Source organism: Varroa destructor, unplaced genomic scaffold, assembly GCF_002443255.2.
Source record: "Varroa destructor unplaced genomic scaffold, Vdes_3.0 BEIS01000002.1, whole genome shotgun sequence".
Classification (NCBI taxonomy): domain Eukaryota; kingdom Metazoa; phylum Arthropoda; class Arachnida; order Mesostigmata; family Varroidae; genus Varroa; species Varroa destructor.
Window position 1 is genome coordinate 23,992,870 of NW_019211455.1, and position 25,508 is coordinate 24,018,377.

Consider the following 25,508-nt stretch of genomic DNA (forward strand, 5'->3'; position numbering starts at 1 on the left):
CGCTTTAACACTCGTTCACACGATACTCCCGTTACGCACATTTCCCGCCTTTTCACATCACATATACCTTACTCACACAAATTTGCTTACTCATTTAGTGGATGGAATCTTCGTGAGTTTTTAATACGATCGTCGCTATTACGAACTTGCAGAAGTTCAGAAATACTTCTCAATAGAAGTCCTTAATGCTAGTGCCAACTTCTTTGTCGTGAACTATGCTTCAAGATTAAGCTACAGTCTAAACTTGACGTTTCAACATGATTTTAAGTAATGCTAAACAGGACTACCGATAATTAGGATACAGAGTTGTTCAAAGCTGTTGCTAGTACAGGCGTGTTAAGTAGACGACACGCAATGTATAATAACAGCATTCTTAGCATGCTACGTGCATACGAACTACACAGACTTATCATGCCGTGAATGCCGCAGTCCCAAAATCTGAATGTCCATATTATTTCCAGAATCTAAAGAGATCCACTAGCAGATTAGTACTGTTTTAATATACAGTTAGGATCATCTCTGCCCTCCGGTTTTTCATACTGTGATATACAGATATTCTCGAACGTGCGTTACGGCTCACTTTAGCGTCGTTGTCGACGACGGCGACGTCGCCGTCTTCGTCCTCCTCATTCCCGTTGCTTTCCATACGATACTGCAATAAAGTTTATCAATTTTAGCCAACTCCCAAGGATGAGTGGAGCTTGAGGAGCAAGGGTAAGAGAAGTCTGGCTGACTAAGTCACTGGCTGTCGCGGCAAGGTAAGCAGTAGTTTAGTAGATGGTTGAGGCCGGCGGCCGCAGGTCAGGAGCACGGCGCTGCCTGACTCAGTATAGGGTTCGCACACGCATCCGTTCTTTCCCTTCCCTCTCATCCGCTCTGCAGCAGTACTAGTCGTGGCGCTACTCATGCGACGATACGAAACTAACTTGGAGTAAACTTCCAGCGTTGTTCGCACCAAAGTGCTATGTAAGCAAAGGTGTAGAAAGCAAATCTTTCGAAAGCGTTCCTACAAGGCAAGGGAATGCTCTCATCGCCTTTATTCGTCCCACAGGCAACTGAACCCACTAAGAGTTTCATAGCAACACGACGGGCGCTCAGCTGGCCTCGAGGGCCATGAATAGATGTTTTCCTTTGGCAAAATTAGTTAATACAGCCTGGAGCTGCCCCACCCGGGCTAGGTTTATCGGGAAATAGAATGAGCTGGGCCGTACTTGTCTTTTGTACTCCCTGTCTCAGCATTAGCACTGCACGCCTCCTCAAGTTGTGTATATGAATGTATGGCTATGTACAACGCAAAAAAGGTGGCGCGCGCAGTTCGTCAGCCTTTATAGTTAATAAACAACAGTAAGTGTTTTAGCTGATTCGTCAATAAATAACAGAAAATATAATTTACTATTTACCACACATAAAGAAATAACTATCAAGCGTGTCAAACGGATACGTAAAGTCATACAATACTTTTATATCTCAATCAGCTCCTACATCAATATGGAGCTAAATTACTAGTTTTATATCCTGGATGCAGAAAGTATAGAATTGGACATGGTGCCGTTTCGCTGTCAAATGCTGAAACAGTAGGTGTCGGCCAGCTGAGCGAGGTGAACAGTTTCTTTCACTTGAGGTCTCGCGAAGAATGTATCGGTATTTAGCGCACCATAACGCGATACGATAAAAAAAAAGTCGTTACCTGGGTAAATAAAAAGAGCCACTATGTTTCATCATACGGATTATCTTTTTGTCAACTTGTTTTGATGATTTTCAAAATGCATCCTTTAATTTGCATTTCTAATCCGTCATCGAAGAACCTTCAAGCTGTTTAGATTACTGAAATTTTTGACATCAGAAACGGTGAGGATGTTACTTATTTTAAATATTTTACGGTATTTAAAACGTTCCCGTAAGAGAAAGCATCTGTTTACAAATATTTCGTACATTTAACTATTGCATAGAAGCATCTCAGCGCCAGATCAAGGGATATAATCATAGGAATAAGTCGGAGCAGACGCCTGCGCGCTCAACATTGATTGAGTTCAACGGAATCGCGACACGAATGATCGACCGTTTCTTTGTGTAAGTAGAGCCGGACAAAGCAGCTGAGTAGAAATGATCTCTTTATCCTTTTAGTTATTTACTAATAATGGTCCATGAAAGGCGACGGCATGAAGTAGAAACGTTCTACAATGTGCAAACAAAATTCTCAGTCTGTGCGATGTGCTCATTGCAAAAGTTCTTGCTAAATACTGGAAGATGCCTTGGAAGCCTGACATGTCAAAGACCGTCCTCTACGTAAATCCACTCTCCTGCCAGAGTAGTAATTTAACTTACCGTAAGTTGCTAATTTTAACTGAAATCTTTCACAAGTGCTGATTAGAGTTCGGTATTACAGTGAGCGAGGAAAACAGATTGGTTTGTTTATGCATACTGTCAACTACTTCCGATAAATCTTCCCAGTAGGCTTCGTTATGGAACGTTCTTCTCTAGAGATTATCGTCCCGTTATTAACATATACACACGGCTGTTTCTGAAAACAGCTAGCTGCGACAGGTGTTGATATATGGCCTCCAGGATTTGGCTGATGCCGTTCTTCTCGTATTATTATCTCGTTATTATTCCCGCTGGAGGGAATTTCTCGTAGCCTTCGAGTAAACTCTTTAAAGAGCCAGTTCCAACTAGGCTGTACGACCTGTTTTTGTTATGGACCTCTCTGTAAATCGAATGTAGAAAATTTAGTGGTTCGTAGCGTGCGACACAGTGGATATAGGCTCGACCTGCAAACTACTCTCCAATCACCTTTACTATGAGTGTGATAAATGTTTCGCCGTGGTCAACGTTGACTGTTCAACTTGTGATCCAAATAAGTTCGAATCGTCCTTTGATCCGCAAAAACTTAGGCGTAATGTTAACAAGATAGCATCAAAAAATGGGCACACAGCAATTTAAGACAGATTATTATGATGGTATTTAGAGATATAGAAAGGCGCTACGTCTTTCTAGAATTATGTTGTATAATCGCCAATTTATAATGCTAAACGCGACGCATTCAAATTATGGGAACTCATTGGAGAGTTTTCTAATAGAAACAAATCTAATGTGATTTAATGATCTATGTTTGATCCTAACTTTAGATATCAACTCCAAAGTCCTCAGGGTACCATTGGTGAACTTAAAAGGCACCTGGACCATTGGTTCTTCCATCCATACTTTCCTGACATTTAAATGACGTTAGGACAGAAATAACATCGATTTCAGTACGTAGATTAAGCTAAATTAGATAAAGGCTTCCAGAAAGTTTGGAAACTGGATGGGGATGCGAAGCTGCTAAAACTAGCTAGAGGGCGACAAAATGCGTAAGCATTTGGTCGTCCTCTAGCTAGTTTTCTCGGCCTTAGACACGCTCTCCTTTCCTACAAATCAAGGATCTGAAGACTGTTCCTCTATTCAAGAGCAAAGGAGGCCGTGCTAAACACCCTCTAATATTTCTGGTCGAAACAAGTTGTTTTCGAAAAACTTATGATTAGCAGACCTGACATATTTTGGTAGGGGTCGTAGGTTCTCTGTGGATGGCTCCTTTGCCTTGAACGGGCTGTTCTCTATCCGTAAAACATACAGCGTGCGTTCAGTCCCGCTTGTTTTTAAAAGATATTTCACGATTGCTTTGTTATTAACGAATCGAGTAGACATGATCTTGCTTGTTATAATAACGACGATGCCGCAATAATGAGACGACGAAAGTGTGTGATATTTGGCCTAATAGGACACTTTTGTTCATGATTGCTTTCAGTGATAACTTAAGCGTTGTCAAAATTGTAGCTTCAATCGTAAATTAACCAAAAGTTTGAATTGAAATTGACCGGGAATTCTGCTTGAAACAATGTATACATTGATACAGGAAAAATCAGTAGAATATCCTTTACCTGACAGTAACACAACTACCGCATAAGAAGAAATAGCCAAGATATGTCAGTTGCATTTTCTGTATGTTCACTGATGAAAGCTCTCTACTTCGTTTAATAGAACTATATTTTAAATACTTACTTCTTACTATGTATATTTATTTCTTTGCAATTCGTTGTTGAGAGACAGTAGAGGTAACGACGATAGATATTGCCGTCGCCACCATTACTTGCAATAGAACTGGAAGCAGGACGTAAGCGTGTTTTCAGATAGTTTCAAGCTTTGAGAAGTACCGTGTACCATAGAGACATTTTGACGTCTAAAGCGTCAGCGCTGAGAAGGATGCTAGCCATTCAAAGAAGGATCCCAAAGAGTTGACTGACATTCATCTGTGCTTCAGATGCCCTTCGGGACATATACCAGACGAAAGTCGGTTTCACGATAAGATTTCGAATGGGCCTGAACTACCTGCGCTTTTGTCTAAAGATACTTTTGTTTTGATATGCGCGAAAGATGTTTTACCAGTCCAACGCAGCGGGCAACTGCCAGAACGGCAGAAGCACCCCACCAAAGCAGTATACAGAAACGCTTCATGGGCCCGTAAACTCTTAGTACGACCACGAACTCCAGTACCTATTTCTGGCTTGTAAAATGGCGATAAATAAAGCCCATAGCTCTATTATCACGAATACTATAACCATGATGTTTCTTTCCAACTATGACGATAAGCTGTGTGTGTCAGCGATAGTAACGGTACTCTGTCTCCGAAACAAACAAATAAAAAAAAACACGGCAAAAGCATCCATCTCACACTTTAGGCTTTTATGCCAGGGACGTAATCTTGAAATTTAAAGGCATTCTATCGTAATGCACAACCAATAATGGTAGATAATGTAGCAGTTAGCTTTGAGACGTGGCTGCTTCGGTGGGAATGATTTTAGAAACAGATTTTAGCTTTTGCTGTTTCTCCCAACGTGTTTGTTGAAACATTTCTAATTTTCTTTTTAAAAAAAAACTTAAGAAGTAATGCATATAACGTATTATCTATAACGGCAGAATACATTTCAATAAGAAATTATCAGTCCCGCGCGCAGATTTTTAACATATTTTATGGCTGTCGGCTACTTCAGTGGCAATGAAAAATAGTTAAGCAAGTTCTAAGTCGATCACGTAAAAACAGTCCACCGTGACCACAATTACACATTTTCACTCCTGGTTTTTGTCCTGAAATTAAACTGATTATTTCGACGGCCACTTCAAATGAACCATCCTGGTGAAGCTTACCGAGAGAGACGCATACTGATTTGATACATTTTACGATTAAGCTTGACCACTATGCCTACGTCTCTACATTTGAAGATATGATACGACTAGTCGCTTTCTGTTGAGACACGACGGCTACAGGACTCAGTAAAGGTCACCTGTACGAGAAACTCACTTTCACTCAATTAGGCGATCGCGTTTTCAGGTTCGCCCGAGGTTGACTCGTATTCCGTAGGCATAGCAAATTAACATAAACAGGTTGGCCTTACCTTTATTGATGCGTGTCAATATCAGACTTCGTTCACTATCGAATCCACTTAGGATCAGCTCAACTTTTAAAATGTGTGATTACCAGCATACAATGAAACGGCCGTGCGCAAATGGCCGCTACGGTAATGTGATTTTGAGACGCATAGACAGTGTTACGTTGTTTGATAGGTGGCAAACGACATGGTGCGAGTCGATATTGTTTGGCAAATTTTCTATGAACTCAGTAGACATATTCATAACTATTTCCACACGTAGCTACACTGAAGATGTGGGCATCTTAAGCCAAATGGGAACTGAACCAATCGTTCTTGACGGATGGTAAGTTTTCTGCTGCGTAAGCTAAGCTGCCGCAAAGGCTTACAATTCTCAAGAGTATCGTTAATTTGTCCTTGAATACGTATTTAGTACCTATTTTAGGCTTTGTATTTACATTAGACAGTTGGACATTAGATAGATGTGCGAAGACATCGCAGAGACCGAGCGCACAATAGGCAACGCTATGCGTTAAGTATACTTTAATTATTTAAACCTAGCAACCATTTTATGTCTTTTTTTGGGTTTGCTAATGAGGCTTACACATCGTAACTTTAAAAATTGTACAACTAAGTAGGCAGAAATAGGATTTGTTCATTGCTGCATATAAATAGCGGATCCAGACACTTTATTTCAGAGAAAAGCAAAAATTGTATTTAGGCTTTCAAAGAAAGCCGTGCCAGGAGGGGGCAAAGTGGAAGTTGTCTCGCCTCTTATGCCTTCGAACAGACTCTACTCAAATTTAGAAATGTATGCATATGAAAAAGGTCACAAGACCAAATCAAATGCTGCACTTCGTCAGATGTAGTTTTCGCAGTAACAACATTTACATAATTCAATCTTAATGTAAAGTCATTTCTGCAAACATTGTAGATTCTGTCAGAACAGAGAACTTATTTATTCAAAATCATTATAATCTATCTTTTCCTTTAATTTAAACGTATTATATTCCCTCCTAGAGTAGAGATAGGGGGGTGCACGTTACGATGAAAGCCCTTCACGCAGCGATGAACAGTTAATGCGTGTCCCCGACAAGATCAGACTTCTGATCTTCGTTTAACGATGTTATTATTAACACATAGAAAATCAACAAACACGCGCTGCTTGTCCTAGAGGTAGCTAATATGATCTCTATATGTCGAATAACTTCTATAGTAGCGAAGTTAGCTTTTTATTTGCCACTGTACATATCACTAGCTTTCGCTACAAATAGAAGTCAGTCGGCATGGCCCTACGTTTCAGCTACGGTTGTTGTGTACCATAGGATGCCTTTTGCCTTGCACCGTTCCCGAATTTTCACATTTCGCGAGGATCGCTGGAAATTGCTACACACATAGACTAAACCAGCATCGCATAATGCCCCCGCTGGACAGAAGTTCCATCTGGTGCTACGCATAAAAATAAATGCATGCCGTATCTGTTCCGAAGCAAATAAATGGAAGTCGAGAAAACCTATCAGATAGTGATCCTGAACGAAAAGCCGCATACTTGCCTCTATTTCACTGAGACCGGCCAAGTTTTATCACTGACATTGTCTGCAATTCTAGAATAGTATCGTTATTATTATTTCATATTGCGCGTATGTATGTGAGCGGTGGTTAAAGGCCCACAAAAATGCTTTATTCAAAATTCCGATACGGATGTATGTCTTCCCTGCAATCGAGACCAACAGAGTACGCACAACGCGTCCTCTGATCCCGCTGCTATTGCGGCAGAGGTGGCAGCCTACCTTTTGGTAATTTTTCTACGTTAAATATAAACACAAGCCACATATTTATCTAGAACATTCTAATTGACCTTTAAATGAGATCTCAAGAACCGCAATAATAACTTATTCTTTCCTGTCTAGCATTTTCGTCACTTATTTCTCCTTAGCACTCACAGCCGGCATTGCATCTTCTAATTACTGAGAATATCGGTATTCGACTCCGACTTAGTAAGTTTCCTGGTCGGAGCTACGAAGACCCACTGATGCCGAGGCACCTTTAACTGCACCTTTAATAGCAGCAACAACAACAACAACAACAACTACTGTACAGTAAAGCTGGAACAATAACCAACAATCTTTTTTTAGATCCAACGTCTATGTCAAAAAGCACACAAATCTCCCTTTTGTCCATTTCCACCTGCAAACACGCCACGCCCCTTACCTACATTTCCGTTTCCGTCTCCTCTTTGGTCTGAACCCAGAAAACAGGCGAAATGGAAGCAGCACAACAAGACGAGGAAAAAGGCCGATGTCGGAAAGGACCACAGCATTACAGCACTTAGCGTAACGCTGGCCAACAGAGGATAACGATGCCACGAGCGTGGCTCTAAACAACGGTGTGCTTTTCCAGTATGGATTGTCATTATCCGTAAACAATCGCTCAGACACGAAGTAATCTGTAACACACACACGACCTGCGCACAATTGCCAACACAGACATGTTTGACAGAACGATGGGTAGAAAAATTGGGTGATGTATAGCCAACGACGCCGATAAAGACTTCGACGGATGTTGCTGCCAGAATGATGAACATGTCAGACCAAAAGAGATACCCCCTTTTTCCTGTTGCCTGTCGAATCACACGTTCTGTAAGCCTCCGTGATAAACCTCCTCGTGAAAAAGGCTCTGAAAAGCAGGACGGCACTGGCGTAACAACGTACCACCATAAAAGATGAGACTTGTTTTCCTTGAGACGTTCCTACATGTACTTATAATAATGCTAATGAAATCTTTACATATCTCTCATAATATGACTGCGCCCCTACGTGTAGTTTTACCCTATAGTTTTGTTTATCTACAAGGACGATCATCTGCTCGCATCTATTTCTTAACAAACCTTGCAGCTTTCCCTCTGTCTCCATACGCCACATGTTTTCACGAAATAGTAGCATACTGCCTATGACTTCACCGTTAGTGGTCTCAGTGAGTAACGACGAAAATGAGTTTTATATTTGCATGTGGAAGATAGATTTTTTATTAATGTCTGCAAAAGACACATCTATTGCGAGTGGCAGTATGACAAAAAAACCCTATTAAGATTCACCATCCGGCGGCTTTGTAAAGGATTTGACAAAACGGCTCAGCTTTAGATAGACATAAGCCAGGTCGTGTTTAGGGTTAGGACAAAGTAAAACGTCGATTCTGTGCAATGTAGAATTTAAAGGAAATTCAGGGCTATCCGGAAAGCGTCGTACCCAAAACTGGCGGTTTCGCGAGGACCACTACACATCGAATCGTCAAAGGAAGCTTAAAAATGGCCTCTGATAACGGAGGGTATGTTTAAGTTAGTTCAAATAAAAAAGTTTCTCGAGCCTGAAAATCATTCACTCCGACGAGACTGCTAGCCGGGTCAAGCCGAAACAGAAAAATATTGGTATACGTAGCAGTAATTTACCATATAGCAAAATAGATTTTGCTGCCTTGGACGCAAAATCAAAGCCTCGAGCTACGTACTCGTTCCGTTCGCATTATCTTTGTAGAATTTAAAGCTTTTTATATTTTTGAGTAAGTTGTTTTTCACGCACGGGATCATCCATAAGTTAATAAACAAAGTCATCTGAATCACCATGCTTAGGAACAATTTTCTCTTTACATCCTGTTCTAATGTACTACCTTGCATACAATTAAATCAATTCGAGTCACGTGCATAGCGGCCATCTAATTATTTTCTACCTAGTATTAAAGCCTTCTTCACACGAGTGATATTATGCTCTAGGTGTTCACTTATTGACGGTGGCTTCCGTTCACCCTTTATTCATTTATAGCAAAAGCAGACGTTGTATTGTTACAGTTGCAAGTTTTCCATACTTAACTATAGCACTTACCTGCAAAATATTACTTAGGCGTGCTCCCTAGGGCAGATTAACACACACTTACTTAGATAAGGCAAACTTTTCCTACATTGTGTAGTCGAGCAGGATACTAGTCCCTTACTAAGCCCTGTGCCTTTATAGATAAATAAACCCTTATCAAAAAATGTGAAACACACAACTCAGTACCTGTGTATATATAATTCTTTGCTTAAATATGAGTGAATCGTTCCAACAACTGCTCCATTCAATAATCGCTTGCAATTCACGTTTGTCTTGTTAAAAAGTTTTGCCAGACCTAAATGAAATTTCATAACAATCTGGCGCAATCTCGAGCGTTTTTCCGTAAGATTAAGTTTTCGAAAAAAAGAAAGGTAATAATAAGCATTTGTGTGACAAAAGACAGCCGCATAGACATTGCGGAACATTTTGTAGAACGCGTTCGGCAACCAGGACTGAGTAAGGTTCAAGCAAACAAGCGCTTTCGATGAAGAGGAATCGATCAGGGACGACCCTCATCCTAGAAGGCCTGCAACGGAGGGTAACAATAAAGAGCCTCTCATATACAGTTGGAGAATTATTTATTATGAGTTTGTTGAGGCGCTTTAAGAAGATTGCACGAGTCCTTCTGATCCAACAGACCCAAACTGCAACATTAAATGTCCTATTACGACAATATATCGGTTCACATTTTATTATACGTACAACGCTTCTCGAAAGGACTTCATATGTGTCTTAACCCAATTTCTTTAGCCACCAAACCTACCCCCCCCTGCGAATTTTTTTCTATTCCTAAAACTATCCCAGCGGTCAAATTTGTGTAGCAGTTGTATCCGGAAGCGGGGGAGGGGAGGGGGGACTTGGGACTATTAAATAAATATTTATCAAACCGGAAAAAATGACTCATTGAATTTTCAACAAAGGTTATAGCTAAGTTCCTAAACATATAGCATTTCTCCGAAACATATATTTCTCAACCCTCTAAATATTTCCTATCTGTCAAGGTTTGCACAGTTCATGTGTGATCCAAAGCTCATATTTTATGTTATTTCTAATTACTTTGTATTTACAGCCCGTGTGCCATCTAGTTGGCTGGTCAATTCAAGAACGTTGTGGTTCGCTTATTGCTTGAGACAGCTCAATGCAGAATATTCGTAATAGTCTCCTGTTGTTGATCGCGTCCCACCGACCATTCATTTAGTTACCTTCATCATAATCATCCGCATGATATAAACAAGCGGTAAGGTCCATAGACTGCAACTTGCGCCTGCTTGTTATTTTCTCTACGTTTTTTATTTTCCGTTGACGGAATGCGATAGGGCCACTGGCCTGTGAGCTGGCCTAATTTATGTATCTCATTAAGAGTTGCCAGTGACTTTCGTTTGCAATTATTATTTTGGCTATTGGATCGGGTCTTACAGCACATCACGAGGCAAGATGAAGAGTGTTACGTATACAGCAGACATGTCAACTAGCGATATCGCTCAACAGTTTTTCTGCTGGTCCTCTAGCAACAACTGGCACAGCCTTCACCCTTACCGTCGTCACTGTTATAGAAGCTTCATCGTATCTGCACAGAAGCTTTGACGGGCAGAATAATATTTGTTTACTCAGCTGCTGATCTTGTACGTATTTATATCCAATATACTCTGTGCGCTGGTCGATCACCCTCATCGTTATCGTCATCAGTGAATGAAGATGACCCACTCTGTCTGTCTGTCTGTCCGTGTGTTCATAGCGTTCGGTTCTGCTAACAAATATTTACCATCTCCTGTGCCTTTGTTAGTTACATAGGAGTCAATGTGTTTGTTGCACATTACCAACGTCCACGTGTGTTTTGTAAACTTCCCACATAACGTAACTCACTGCTTCGGGTATTTAGCTTGTGATTATTATATGAGTTGAATTGCGCGGATACGAATGTCGGAACGTAAATAGCAAAAGATTAAGGTAAATAAATCATATCGGTCGTAATAGAAATCAGAGATTTGCTACATGTAATTCCTACCTTGAAGCAATTCGACTAAAGCAAAGGCCGCTTGTTAAAACTGACGAACGTTGTGCAGTAGTTTTTCGTTTGACCTGTTTTATGTAGGCGGCACACGCTTAGTCAGAAGTCTGATTTTGCAGCCACCGTATATTTGATTGCCTTAGACTCTCAATTGACAGCTGATAGGGACACTAACTGACCAATTCAAATGTTTGTTTTTTCCTGCGTTTTTATACGAAACATTATACCTAGAACAGAAAAAGAGTGTATCCGAAATACCGCCTTCGAGATGCTACTTTCTAAGGCTACCTGACAAGAATGCGACTGGTGCTGGCGCTGAGACGATATTATTGTTATGAATTGTCTAGGTAGCCCACTATGAGCGATTTATTGACCTAACAGTTTAGTCCCCGCTGATTAAAGTCGATCGTCTAAACGAAGCAACCTGTTCAGCGCATGCCTAAGTGGGAACTCTTCGATCCCCACAACATTGTTCGATTTATCAGCGACGCATCTTGTAGAGTTGCACAATATGCTCTTCTTAATGCCAGATTGGAAAAAATGCGTCCTATCTGCAGGCAGGCTTTATGATTCGCTTCCTTAGGTCCTAAAAAAATCAGGATAGCTGGAGGAGACGCATACAGCTGGGTTAGCGATATCGGAGATACCATGAATTGGATCGGAAGCGATACGATTTGATCACAAGCGGATTGGACCACGTCTCCGGTGAATCCTCAAGCCAACCTAGGCAAATTGTCTTTGGTTTCGTTCATATGAAACACTAGCTATCTGAGCTGTTTTTTTTTACTTTGCTATAATAAATTATGTTTTTCTAGATCATATCTCGACTACGGCCTGCTTTTTTTTCGTACTATTTCTCTTATTTGTTAGGCTGTGACCTCAATTGAAAGCTGAGACTACATCTCGAACGTGGAATCGGCGCGCACAAGGTGAAAGCGAATTGGAGCTCCAGTGCATCCCGTTGGTTGGCTAAATTCGATAACAGCTTACTGCTGACGTCGACTTGTAGCTCTGCAGGTATATACTCAGCACGTAGTGAAACATGACATGACGTTAGATCTCGTCTGCTACGCCCTCAAAAAAGCGATTTTCCGATGCATCTGATTTCTTCGAACGATCTTGACTTCAGGCTGTGACGGGCCGAGGTCCGCGGGATGCAGAGCTTTCAAAAGGTAAAACCAACTCTATTTCCGCTGCCTCAGTAGAGGAAGAAGGCAAGAGTATGGAGGATGGTGGAAATGCATCTGACCGCCCTAGTTTTGGACACCTTTCTATAGTGTAACTCAGACTTCACAGATGTCGATGCACCTGTATATTTCTATTCAGCAGATAGCTGAGGATACGCTCCCCTTGAAGGCTGCATCTTGAAGGCAACGTAATGGAGCTTTTACAAGATCTGCACACATTCGATGGACACAACATCACCCCAGCGTCTGATAACTTAATGTACTTTTTTTTTTTTAATTTAAGGATCATTATTTAACGGATCTTGGCGTTTACCGGATATGCTTTAGTACATCCGTTGTGCTCCCAAGTAATGGAAGCAAGTAAAACAATCCTGGCACTCATGGTAACGTTGCCAGAAGTGCATGTATTATTGACGCACCAACGTTTTAATTCTCAATGGGTCTGCCAAAAAGATAAGCAGATGTAGCGACGCGAAATTGCCCAGAGCAGTTTCTAGACCAAAGTGAGGTCCTACAGTTTTTCCTTTAGCTAAGGTAATCCTAACAATATGCGCTATGAATGAATAGTCGTTGCTCATTTATGAATACGAACTAACACAGCGAAGGAAATAAATGGTTGGACAGCGCTATAACTCGAGAAAAATGTACAAAACATATAAATTGATTTAAGACGCTAGACACAGATAGACTAGCACATTGTTTTAGTGCATAACAGCTTGTCTAAAAAAGTATATGTATTTTCAGTTTGGTTGAGGTTTAAGCCTAAGCTGAAAAAAACGTTGATCCCCATTCAATTCAGCCTAAGCAATCGTCTACATCGCAATATTGATTTGCTCGCAATACAAGTATATCATCAAATTTGGTCGGCACTCACAAAGTAATCATATTGGCTCAAAGCTAATATGTTCGTAGAATTCTCAAAAACCTTTCTTATGACCAAAAACGCTAGCCGCCCAGGCAAATAGTACTACATGTACTATTTGCCCTTGCATTGGATACTGCGTCCTTGTCTACCGCCCAAGGTAGACAAGGACGTAGTGTATGAAAACACTCGTAGTAACGCCTACACTTATTCAGCGTATTATCGTCAAACTATTTTTTTTATTTTCGGTATATATATATATATATATATATATATATATATATATATATGCTTCCTTCTTAAAATCGCATCTAAGAAAAACTATTTTTTTTTCTTGTATATGTTAGAAGAGTCATTTCTGACGGCCACGCATGTTAAATACACGACCATACGCCGCAACTACAACCTATCTTTAAGACCTAATCACTTCTAAAATATTCTTTTTACTCTGCAAATGATATTTTAACATACACTATGCAGATATTCCAACAAAGTTAAATTTTGACAGGCCAAAGTCTTAAAAATGAAAGGGTTTAGGTAAATAATTTCAAGAAAGAAATTAACAGTTAGACCTTATTTAGACGACCCAGCTGGCAATTAATATCCTCCTTTCTAAAATGGCTGTCTCTTTCTATATTAAACACCCAGGTGTACTAAAAATGGCGTTTTAAGCTATTTTGATTAGCTTTTAGACCTTTAAATCTGGATTCTACTGAGAATCTTTGAATTTCGAAAATCCTCCTCGAATTTTTAAAAAATTGCGTGAAAACAAGGAGGGCGTAGACTGTTGGTTGTAAGGAATAAAGACATTTTTTTAGTCTTGGTAGGGCTTTGCCCAGTGTAAAAAGACTGCATTAAGGTGACCTTCGCTTAGTATGCGAAACCGACGCACTGTCTTCCACCATGATAAGCCCGCTGTTTTGTTCTGGAAAGGACTGGCTTTCTTATGGTAGCGAAAATGTAACGTATGAGCACAGGGCTGCCACGACAATCAGCCCGGTGAAGCTTGTCCCAATTTAGGTTCCGTATCCTATTCGGTATATATACGTATACCTTGTCTGTGCGCAACAGCTGTGCTCTATTCGGTAATGGTGGTGTCCTTATTGGACACGATGTAGATAATTCGTATATTACACATGTACCATAGACTATACACTAAGGCTGTAATTGAAAATGCTATAGGAATTACGACCTTAGTAAAGACAAACCGTTCGGTTGTTGGAGTTGCCACATACATTATAACTATCTCAAACACTTTTTTATAGCTCGTATAACTTCACTACATTTAAGTGTAAGTAATATATCTTAATATACCTACTTTATATATTCATGGCAGACTTTACTGTTTCCTTGGTGTGCAAAGCACAGCTTTTCCTACTGAACAAAAATTAGACGTTCACTAAACTCATAATTAAGTTCTCGGATAATCTCTTAGGTGGAACTCAAAACTTCTCGTTTATTTTTGTATATTTGTTTGTTTGCACAGAAATAAGTTTCTCCATTTTCGTAACTTTTTTTGAAGTTTCAGAGGGATCGAAACCTTTACCTGGAATTCGCGAAAACATCAGGAGAAGCCAAGGAACGCGAACAACTTACGTTACGTCACTGTCAAAAAGAGCACCCTATCTGCCAAGGGACGCAAAGCTTCCCATCCCCTACAAACGCTAACGACATTGAGAAAAAGACTGATCATAAACGTTATAATTTTGCCGATAAAAAATCGTGTAATACGTTAAACTAAAGGTGCAGTGCTCCGAACGACCTAAAATCTTCTTAGTTCCCTAAATAAAGCCATATGCGTCTGCATACTCTTGTTGTTTTTGATGCAGAAGGATGGACCTGACGAACCATTTATGGTAGCGGTTAGTACATGGCTAATTGTTCCAACTAAACACAAAAAAAAAAGTAAATGACAAATAACGGAGCAATATCGAACGCCCTGTTCCTAATAGTTTCAGTATTGCATGATAACCCTATAGTGAGCTTGTTGTACACAGTTCGCGGAACGGATCTTGCAGTTTTACCTGGGAACTGCTCCTAGTTATTGTTTCTACAACAACAACAACAATTAATACATTTGCAAATGAAGAGTATGGAAGATATTTCCGTGTTGGCGAATCTTTAAACACTACTTAATTAGTCTATGGAACCTGCAGTAGGCCGCTGTCTTTTTCAGCGTCTAAACAATTTTCTTCCCAGTAGATAAGTGAGAGACGAGTGCGACGAGGCGAGCAGAAATGATAGCCTTCTTTATCACGTAAATCGCTCTAGTTAATTTGCTATATGACTGCACATAAAGCAAGCTTCATATTAATGAGATCGTTTTAGATTAGAAACTCGTAATTGGTATACTATAAAAAAAATATATATATACTGGATGCATAGTTCTCGATGAACGTTATCGTGCAGGTAGGCATCTGACACGCTTTGACGTCAGTGCACAAAGCACGCGGGGATTTACTAGCTAGACTGTCAGGACTTAATACATGAACAAGAAGAAAGCTTGCATCGTGCTGGATCAGTTGCGTCCGCCAGCTTCGTCTGCTGTTTACCAATGCAGCCACCGCAACAAGGCCTTCATATAACGATTTGAGTAGTTATTGTCGAGGTACTATTTGCTATCGTCAATCAAAATCATGAAATATTCTCTTAAGAGTAGCTGTTAAGCGCGTGTATATCATAATACCAATCGATGAAAATTAATTAAGAAATTATTAATAATTTCCTACAATTTAGCAAAAACAATAAGCAATTGTGTAAATTGTGACACGTCGTAGCACGTACGTGCCAGGATAGGTTAACTCTCGTCTGTTCATGAACAAAATACACATGCAATATCGTCGGAAACATATCTGGGCTGTACGTTGATGAAATTAAATTAGGGAACAAATAGGAATAAAGTGGCATCCCCATGATGGCGGAGTGCGTAATATGTTCGTCTATTGAGCCTAAGCAACATGCGCTGGTCTAAATCTGATTTCGGACATAAAAACACTCTTTTTCGTGATGGGGGTCAGCCGACTAGTGGAACACCTAAAGCCTGTATAGGGCATAAATATCGACACATTTAGCATATTAAAATAGCATTTCGGAAATGTAACCTCAGCAGATATCTCGGCGCCTTGTTACTTACGCGTATGTTTAAGAACTGGACGCAGTTCCAATAAGCTGTGCGTTGGAACGTGGACCCACGAAGAAACGTTACAGAAAAGCTATTTGAACCACACTTTGTTATCGGATAGTGTATTCACACGCCCCTACAACACAATAACCTATAGAGAGAGAATTAGAGGTACCAAGGAGGCAAGTGTTGCAAAGCGGGTCATCATAACGTTTGGAGCGGGACATCAGCCGCGATTCACTTGAGTCGGCCTTCACACAGAGAGAGATAGATGGAGGGAGAAATGGGACGAGTTCATAGGGGTGAAGAAGAGAGTGAAGGAAAGCGGTTATTTTATCGAGACAAATGATTACACAACAGCGAAGCTAATTGTCACGACACGTTCCCCAACTATTTAGGTTGACATATTCATGGCATCTTCTTAGCTGACGTCAAGTGTGAAGCAACAGCGGCATCAAGTTAATGACATATAAATAGCCAATGCATCGTTCTGCGAGTGTCTAGTATTACTAATACGATTGTTTTTTTTTAAAATATTATGTCATCTATCTGTCTATTTCTTCAACAAACGATAGTCTTTTACATCGGAGAATTCGTTGTTGACGTTGTACACCTTCAAGCAACTATATTTCTGATCAAATAACTGTAGAGAACGAGATGTATCACGATTCGTATTATAACATAGTATGAGTCTGCGCAGTAACCTGTCTGAGCTTCGTTTCAAGATGTTTTTTTAAACCGGTAAAGTCTACGACGATGAACAAAAATTTTATAAATGGTAAAATAAACTTTTTGCCATAAAATTACCGGACGATAATTTATTCTTTTGGATATAGCATACATCATGCACAAAGTATGAGAATAAAAGAGCTATTATTAATGTATTTCGAATGTGACTTCTAAATTAACATTAAGGCTATGACCTCACATGGCTAGTTTGTGTGACCTGTAAAGGGTATATCTAGGCTAGAATACAAAATAACTGGAAATCGATATAAAGATGATTTTTTTTCTACGCACATCAAGAACCCTTTACCGATGGTATTTTACGAGAATATTTTGCTCTTACAGCTATAAAGTTGAAAAAACTTATCGTACTGCACAATCTGTGCCTTCCGCCTTGTAATATAATATTTTAATGTATTTTTTTGATAGCGAGAAATAATACGAAATCAAGCCACGGCTTTTGAGAAATAGCATACTCCGAAGCATCTATACCAAATTACCAGTTTATTAAATAATTCTCTATTTTAAGTTATATATGAAGAAGTTAATGTTTCTAGGAGCAAGCCGTCCATGGGATGCTGCCATGGTGATGGCGCAGTGGGGAGCGCTGTCGTATGATAATATGTGGGGCACATGGTGCTTTCGGTTCGAATCCGTGCGTAAACGTGGCGAGTTTTGTACTGCAAGCTAGCGGGTCCAATGACATGAATCACAGCGGTGTGTCAGACGTCAGGAACAATGTGGGGAAACATTGTTTCGCATAAACAAATCGATCAATATTTTAAAAAATACTGAAAAAGAGTCATACTATGTGCGGTTATAGCCTGCTGTAATATTCAATATGTACATTGTATAATGTTTTGATTTGCGTTGGTGTTGGGCTATTGTTATTACTCAAAAAAAAAAAAAAACAGAAATAAGGACAAATATTCATCCTTTGTGAGTGCGAAACGATTTAATGGTCATTAATTGCTAGTGATCCTTATTATTATTTTTTTTTGTTCATTGATCTATATTTTTCTTTGAGTTCGTTCTTAATTCTAAGATTTTTTAAGGTGTTTGGCTGGTTTTTTTTTTTGTTTAGAGGTTCGGATGTGAACCTGGTTCAAAGAGCCCTTTAAAGATTTCATGGCTACGAATATAGTATTATAATAAGAGAGTGAAGTAAGTAACTAATTAAATTACAGCTATTTATTTTTATATTTACAATATAAATTTTTCACAATTGCTAAAAGAGTGTTTTTATAGTACACAAGAGGTATACGCTCAGAGTAATCTGCCGTACAAACGTTTAATTCGGTGTCGCTAATTTATGTCGTGTTTTTTTCAGATAAGGCAGTTACTGTAACTATATGAAAAGATAAAATCAGTTAGTAGCGAAGATGACACTAATTTGTTTCTATTCTGACCTACAAATTCATTGCAGGTTACCCAATCCTCGAGGCACACCTATCATGCTGGACTGGCAGAAGTCAACGTTGCTACATCATCCCCGCATCAATAATATACTAACATCATATAAATCTGATAAAACTTTTACAAATATACCTACAATTTAATTAAATGTGTAAATTTAATTGCTAGACTCATAATCGTGAGGTCCCGAATTCCCAGCCGATAGTTAGTGAGTGAATTTTTCAAATGATCCTAATTCTAATCTGAGCTCACCGCACGGTTTACACCGACGCCATACTTATTTCAATACAGTCCTTGCTCGTAATGTACCCGGGACCTATCTTGAAAGTTTCATTGGAAAAAATAAGCTGCTTATATACGGTACTGGTCTGTAGTATTGGTTGAAGAAAGTCCAGGTGGAGTACGAGTTGAATTAGTAATAATAATTGAATAACTTTAAAAATGTAAGTGTTTTATTTTTTCTATTTGACACTAAACATATCGATATTCTTTTCGTTTTCGCTATATTTTTAAATTATTATTATTACTGTAAAAACGATTAGATATTTAAGCTTCAGCAAAACTTTGCCAACGGTTAACTTCGTGGCTATTGAGCGATTGTTTCGTGATTTCGTTATGCCCTTGTACAACCATGGTATATATATATTAAGGTGCAAAATTGTCCGAATATCTACTTGCATCTACATGTAACTATAATTGCTGATGAAGATGATAACATTTTTCAAAGTGGAATGAATCGTGGTATAAGTCGAATCGTTTAAACTGCACGAAATAGCATATACTAAATTTAACTTAAGTGTTGAAAAACGAGGTTTAATCTATAATCTTTTATAAGTTCGTTTATTTACTTCAAGGCATTATCTTGCCAATGACATCAACAATATCCAAATACTGTACATTTTGGTCTGAGATGGGCTAACTAATTAAGAATTCAACCCTGTCCTGAAATCTAATCAAGTAAAAGTTGTGATAACAAACTTGATAAGATATGTATAAACAATGTAGCCAATCGATTATCCAACTTTGTACAAAATACGCAGGACTATATAAAGTAAACAATATGAACCTCCGAAAGATTTTTTTCAATTGGAGCAATGTCGAAAGCCGACACGACTGCTTGATACTCTTTTGCGTACATAGAGAAGCAACAATCTATAGAGCTTCACGTATGTAAAAATACTGCACTCGTATAATCCAATTATTTCGGTAATCTCAAAGTAAGCGTAGCCTCTTCAACACAAGCATACAGGTCCACTTACTTAACGGTATCAGGCCTTAGAGACTATTTTTGGGGATCAGTTGACGTAGGTACCGTGTTAATTTAAGACTCACCTGCTGGAGCATACCGTATATTTTCACTAGTTAAGTTTAAACTAAATACTCTGAAACGTGTTTCGTCGAGCGTACACTGTCGGCACAGGCTTTCGAGCTTTTCCTCATAAGTTGTCTTTAAAACTATACTCGAATGAAATGCTCAATATGTGTAATAAGCGACATTCCCGGCAGTTATACTAATTCATTGTTCAGAAGGTATCCATTCTCAGATAACCCTTTAATAGTAAATGTGCATCAAGCGACATCGATAGGTGTACACAAGATAAAGTACTGGCTAGACACGCTGCATGCGGTAAGGCCCAGCGGAAGCGAAATTTTGCCGCGTAAAATTCTGGACAAAAAAAAACAGTTTAAATCTTTACTCTTGGTCGGCCTACGCCTTCATTCGAGCAATAGCAGGTGGAAGCATACCCGTCACTATGGACAACCTAGCAAGACTGATCTGAACGTAAGTACTTCATTTGGTTTGCGTAACTGTACGTTCTTCATTGCGTGTCCTGCGGAAACAGATATCGGCCATATATTTACTAGAGTTTAGTTTACTTTAAAAATCATCGCTGAAATTTATTTACTAACACGCTATTCAAACGATTAGAATCGACATGAGGTAAATAACCTAAGAGATAATGGCGCGCTTCATGTCGGTCTCCTTTAACGTTATTGCTTAACTCTGTTCGCATTAAGCAGATCTGATAATAATCGATTTTAAATCTGATTAAATAAATCGATCGGCTGGCTAATCAGCATTGGCATCACCTGTTTATTCAACGACAGAGTGAAACGTTCGATGATCTTGTAGGTCTATCGTTCCTTCAGCATTGCGGACATTGTCAACGTTTCCATCGGAAGTCAGCTTACCGAGTAGATACTAGTCGTCCATCTTCGGGCAGAAAGAAGCGAACGTATCGTTTGATGTCGGATGTGCACTATTTCAGTAGTCGCTGCTGACACTATGGTGCCCCCCACTGACTACCTGCGGTTTCCAGCGTAGTCTTGCACGAATTTGCGTCTCTACACGGTTAGACGATTTGTCTAGACTCGAAAGTTTTCGAAGCCAAGGGGCAACGGTGAACGAAACAACGCACGCCGGCACAAAGCGTGAAGATTGCGCGATTAAACTAAGCGAATGATGGCTAGGCAGACAGAAACAGCATCTATTCATCAATTGCGGTGCTCGCCTTCCCGAAAAATTAGCTATACCCTATTCCAGACGAAAGGGAACATCTATTGTCAGGCGAGCAATGATAGCGTAGACGGAGATGTCTCGTCTAGAGTATATCATAGGACTTAATCCTCGTTCGAATTGATTTCTTATTATGAATCACGTTGATGCTAGCAAAGTCTGCCCGCCTGTGGTAAATTTCGTCAGAACGGACGTGTGTGCCCGATAAACGAAACCACCTAATCCCACATTATCTACGAGGAAGTCGCAATTCACAATTGGTGATGCGTTATCACCGCATCCAGTCGTTTCTGGTTGCACGTGGATATATTTTGCGGGCATAGAATATTTTGTAGGGGCTTTATGAGTTGTGTTGGAACACATTAGAAACGAATTCATATTTTGTCCCAAAATCGATATTTTTTTTAAGATTTTCCTAATAAATATACAATCTCGATGGATAATATATTAAGAAAATGTAAATGTTTTCATAGGCGGCCGATCACGTTGGAAAGAAAAGGTGCCTTATAAACATCTAGTTATTTTGCCCCTTTACCGAGGTCAAGAAACTGTTGAAGAAAGCCAACACGTACGTTCGTCGTACGGGGCGAGCTCTGTGTTTGAGAGGACTGCTTAAAAGTAATTTGTGAAGTTTAATCACGGCATTTAAAACTGGTAGATGCATTTGTCCTGATCGGTCGTCCCAGGTCCATGAAGGCCTCTTAAGAGAAAAAAGGCGGCATGCAAACAATTCGTGAACTGACTGAGAGAATGAATTCCAATTATCTAGTTACCGTAACACATCGTGAATCTATTGAACTTACTGAAAAATTAGGAGCTTAGACGAGCCATGAATTGAGTGAAGGACACAAGAGAGTATGGCCTTTCATTTCCTTGAACATACCGCCCGAAAGCAGGCAAAACGCAATTACAAAGTCCGCTTACTACACAGAATTCCTATCGGTAGCGAGAAGTAGCATACCGATGTCAATACGAAATCAAGAGAAGGACTGATAGCTTCAAGAGATACGACTAAGTCCAAAGCTAGGACAGATCTTCACCTTAAGAAAGCTTATTTTCGCTTGATGGGACCGCAGGAGCCCTATGTGCGGCTAAATGCGTGAGAAAAATAAGATGATCTACATGTATATGTATCTGTTCGCGAAACACCTAACAGAAAAGACCCGATAGACAAGATTCTTTTTCACCACAATGCCATAGCCCTTAAGGCAAAGGCCGTTAAAGCCGTCCCGCAACAACCTGAGTAGGAAGTTTTTGTGCCCCCGATATTTTCCAAAGTTCGGGTTGAAGGCTTACATTTTCCAATCACTGGCAGACAAAGTTTGTATCGAAAAAATTGACACTGAACAGAGTATGAAAAATTGACTCTTTACTTGGAATCTTTGGTGCCTGCGAAGGCAACCAACAGGGATGTAAATAAAAATATCAAACTACAATAGTCCGTTAAAGTCTAATTCTTGCTTATTTGTCTATTATTAGGAATAAATAACGGCTCACTTAGCGCAAAAATACTTAGCCTCTAAGTAGCATCAGGTGCTTTCTTTGAAAGCCACAACCTGAATCACCAAGTAGAAATCCTGTTATGCGAAAGATTCGAAAAATGCGAATTCGCAAAAGGACTTCATTTGTTTGCCCGAAGGCCGACCGGACCGGACCGGACCGGTCCTATAAAGGCCTCGTTGTCGAGAAATTTGCTCTACGTTGTTCGATCCGAAAAAACGGTCTAAATTTTATTGCACATTTGCGGCGCAATGGAATAGAATGTTACTATAAATGCTGCAACAGCGGAAGAACACCGACCGTCATATTAATATGCCAGCTCAAAATAGTTATCAGTCTGACAATACACGCTCGTAACAACTAATTCAATTATCAACTCGAATTTTGTACTCAGGATTTATATCCGCTGAAAGCCGACAGTCATCGATTAGTAAATAAAAGTGAGAAAACTTTTGTGAATTTGTTAAAAATCGGTCGTTGTAATCATAGTATTTTTTTTAGATGGCTTTCTCAGAGAAAGGAAGAATTTACGCGATCTGGGAATGATGGTTAACGAGCAAATACATTTTTAAAAACGGAATGATTAACAGAGTGAATAGTAGGCAATGTAAAATTGTAAATATTTCGTATTTTAGCACCGAGAGCCCTTGTGCAACTAAATAATGGTCGAGGCTTTTGAGGTTTTTCATTTATGACGATATGGGTCGTTATTCACAAAGTGGCATTTTAAGCCCCAAAAGCAAGATAGAAAACTTTGTTCGGGGCATCTGCGGGCAAAAACGATCCGGCCTGTTTCTGCAGCCAACACGCTTCAACTAAGTTAGATTTAGAATTATTTTAATGGACCATCATACAGCCGAATAATGGGATAATTGGCCTCATTTTTAGGCAATGAAAGATGCTTGAATATGCTAAGTTAAGTTGGACGGAAGATAATAGCAGTGATGATGTTTATGTAAGTAGCTGAAACATGAATGATATGTAGTCATAATGCTTCAATTTATTTTCGATACGACACGAACGCACTCACATAAGGCACTTTGACTACTACCGACATGGGGCTGACAATAACAAAGGTCTTGTATTAGTCAACAACAGAAACTATGCGGAATGGGGAAAATCAGCCTAATGCGAATTTATAAAAAGTCTAAATGGCTGCTAGTACATCAACTAGAGTAACAAACATCCGTCCGAATTTTATCGAGCGACGTGGAACGTTGGCAAAGCATTGCGGCAACTCCTAAGAACCGAAACACATAGTATTTCTATGAATTTTTTTTTTTTTTTAATACGAGGCAATGATCGACTCATATTCATAATAACAATCATAATAAATTCATTCCCGCCACTATTTACGATGTGAACGTGTGATGTAACTTCATGCAATGCATGCAACTTCATAGATAAATATTTTTGCCAATAAGGCTAATACGAATGTAGTACTTTGGAAAAACACCCCGCAAAAACAATAATGTACTATTGAATTATGTGTGTTTTTGTTGATATGACTTCTTCCGTAACACAGATGTCTAACGGCAATACGAAACGTAGCTAAGAGGCCCAACCGCACATGAAGTATGAGCACTTTCCTGTGCAAAGGACGAATAGCTAAAGAATATCTAAAAACAAATAGGTTAAATTTTAGATAGCCACATCATCACTGCGTTACCATATTAGCCCTAGCTTCTTGCAATGTTGTTATTCTCTGTAACGGTGAAAACAAGAAGCCAGTTATACGCGAACGGTAACGGACGCCAATCACATGTTGTAAGCATTATGTCAGAAGATTATGAGACACGTCGCGTTGTCTGTATAACAGTTACTCATTAATACTACTTTATGCCATTGTTGCTTACATGATTTAGATACGTAATTTTTTACGCTATAAACTTAAATCGCGTCGCTGTAACAAACTTTTCAAGAAAAGTCTCACTATCTTTGTATGAAACACTTCGTCTAGTGTGAAGGACACTGAAGTTTTGCGAGGAGGTAGAAAAGTTTCGTATCGGTTTTGAAGCGGAACTATCGCAGAGTCAGAAGCCACAGGCAACGTATGACAAAAATATCACAAACGAGTCCGCACGCCGTTTGTTACACTGATACGTTTTTAATCCGCTAGTAACTCTACAAAATGTCTTTTTAGCAGACGATTAAGGCATTGCACACATACATACACAGTGAAGTTTATAAAGAGCTGTATTCAAAAATCTTCATCAACTTTTGCCCATATTTGTCATATCGTCACAGAACCTGCCTCTTTTTTTCATCTTTTTTCTGCGTTCCATTATTAATAACAGTAGCAGCAGTATCCTAAAGGCTAAAATGGTCGAGACGGTTTCCCTTTTTTTCTTGTCGTGACGCGTAACGCTTCATAAGCCCTCAGCAGCGGCATCAACAGAGGTCTCACGCTGACTTTTAACTCATTCGCAGCTCACCATTGAACGCACGTTCGATTCTATGACTTACTACCGATGAGCGTATCATTAAGTGAGCGGGTGCGACACCTCTTGCCCACCCACGCATCAATGATTATCACTCATTATCGGTGTCATTAGAGTTCGCACATTTCCGTTATTCCAATTATATACATGCTCAGAGACGCCGGGGAGGAAGGTAAGCTCTTTGAGAATCGCTACGGCAGGCTTCCTTAGTCCTCTTGCTTGTTTTCCACCTTTTTGGAGAAATCGAAACATTACTACGCGGGTAGCAAGCGAACCCTATTGGTTACTTGTAACTAAAGATTACATCCTCCAGAATGATAACTTGCGTCGTCACCATTGTGTTTATAGCAATGTATAGTCGGACGTGAATGACAGCGTGGAAAAGCGATTAGCTACGTCATGATAAGCCTTGTGTCACACTAGGAAGGCATCGATCGCTTCGGATAACTTTTGAAGAAAATGTATGG

General features: G+C 39.6%; 1 protein-coding gene and 1 long non-coding RNA gene across 4 annotated transcripts in view; one reads left to right on the plus strand and one right to left on the minus strand.

Annotated features, from left to right (window-relative positions):
• LOC111244675 (E3 ubiquitin-protein ligase RNF181-like) overlaps window positions 1-25,508 on the minus strand; it is a 112,248-nt gene that overhangs the window by 33,548 nt on the left and 53,192 nt on the right. The gene's annotated exons all lie outside the window — the stretch shown is intronic.
• Window positions 1,941-16,050, plus strand: LOC111244876 (uncharacterized). 3 transcript variants are annotated; one of them, XR_002671100.2, is made up of 5 exons: window positions 1,941-2,070; window positions 10,332-10,499; window positions 10,681-11,209; window positions 12,141-12,287; window positions 14,842-16,050. It is a non-coding gene; the product is annotated as an uncharacterized LOC111244876 (long non-coding RNA). The 3 variants fall into 3 exon arrangements; XR_015321243.1 differs by having other exon boundaries at window positions 10,681-10,884; XR_015321244.1 differs by lacking the exon at window positions 10,681-11,209.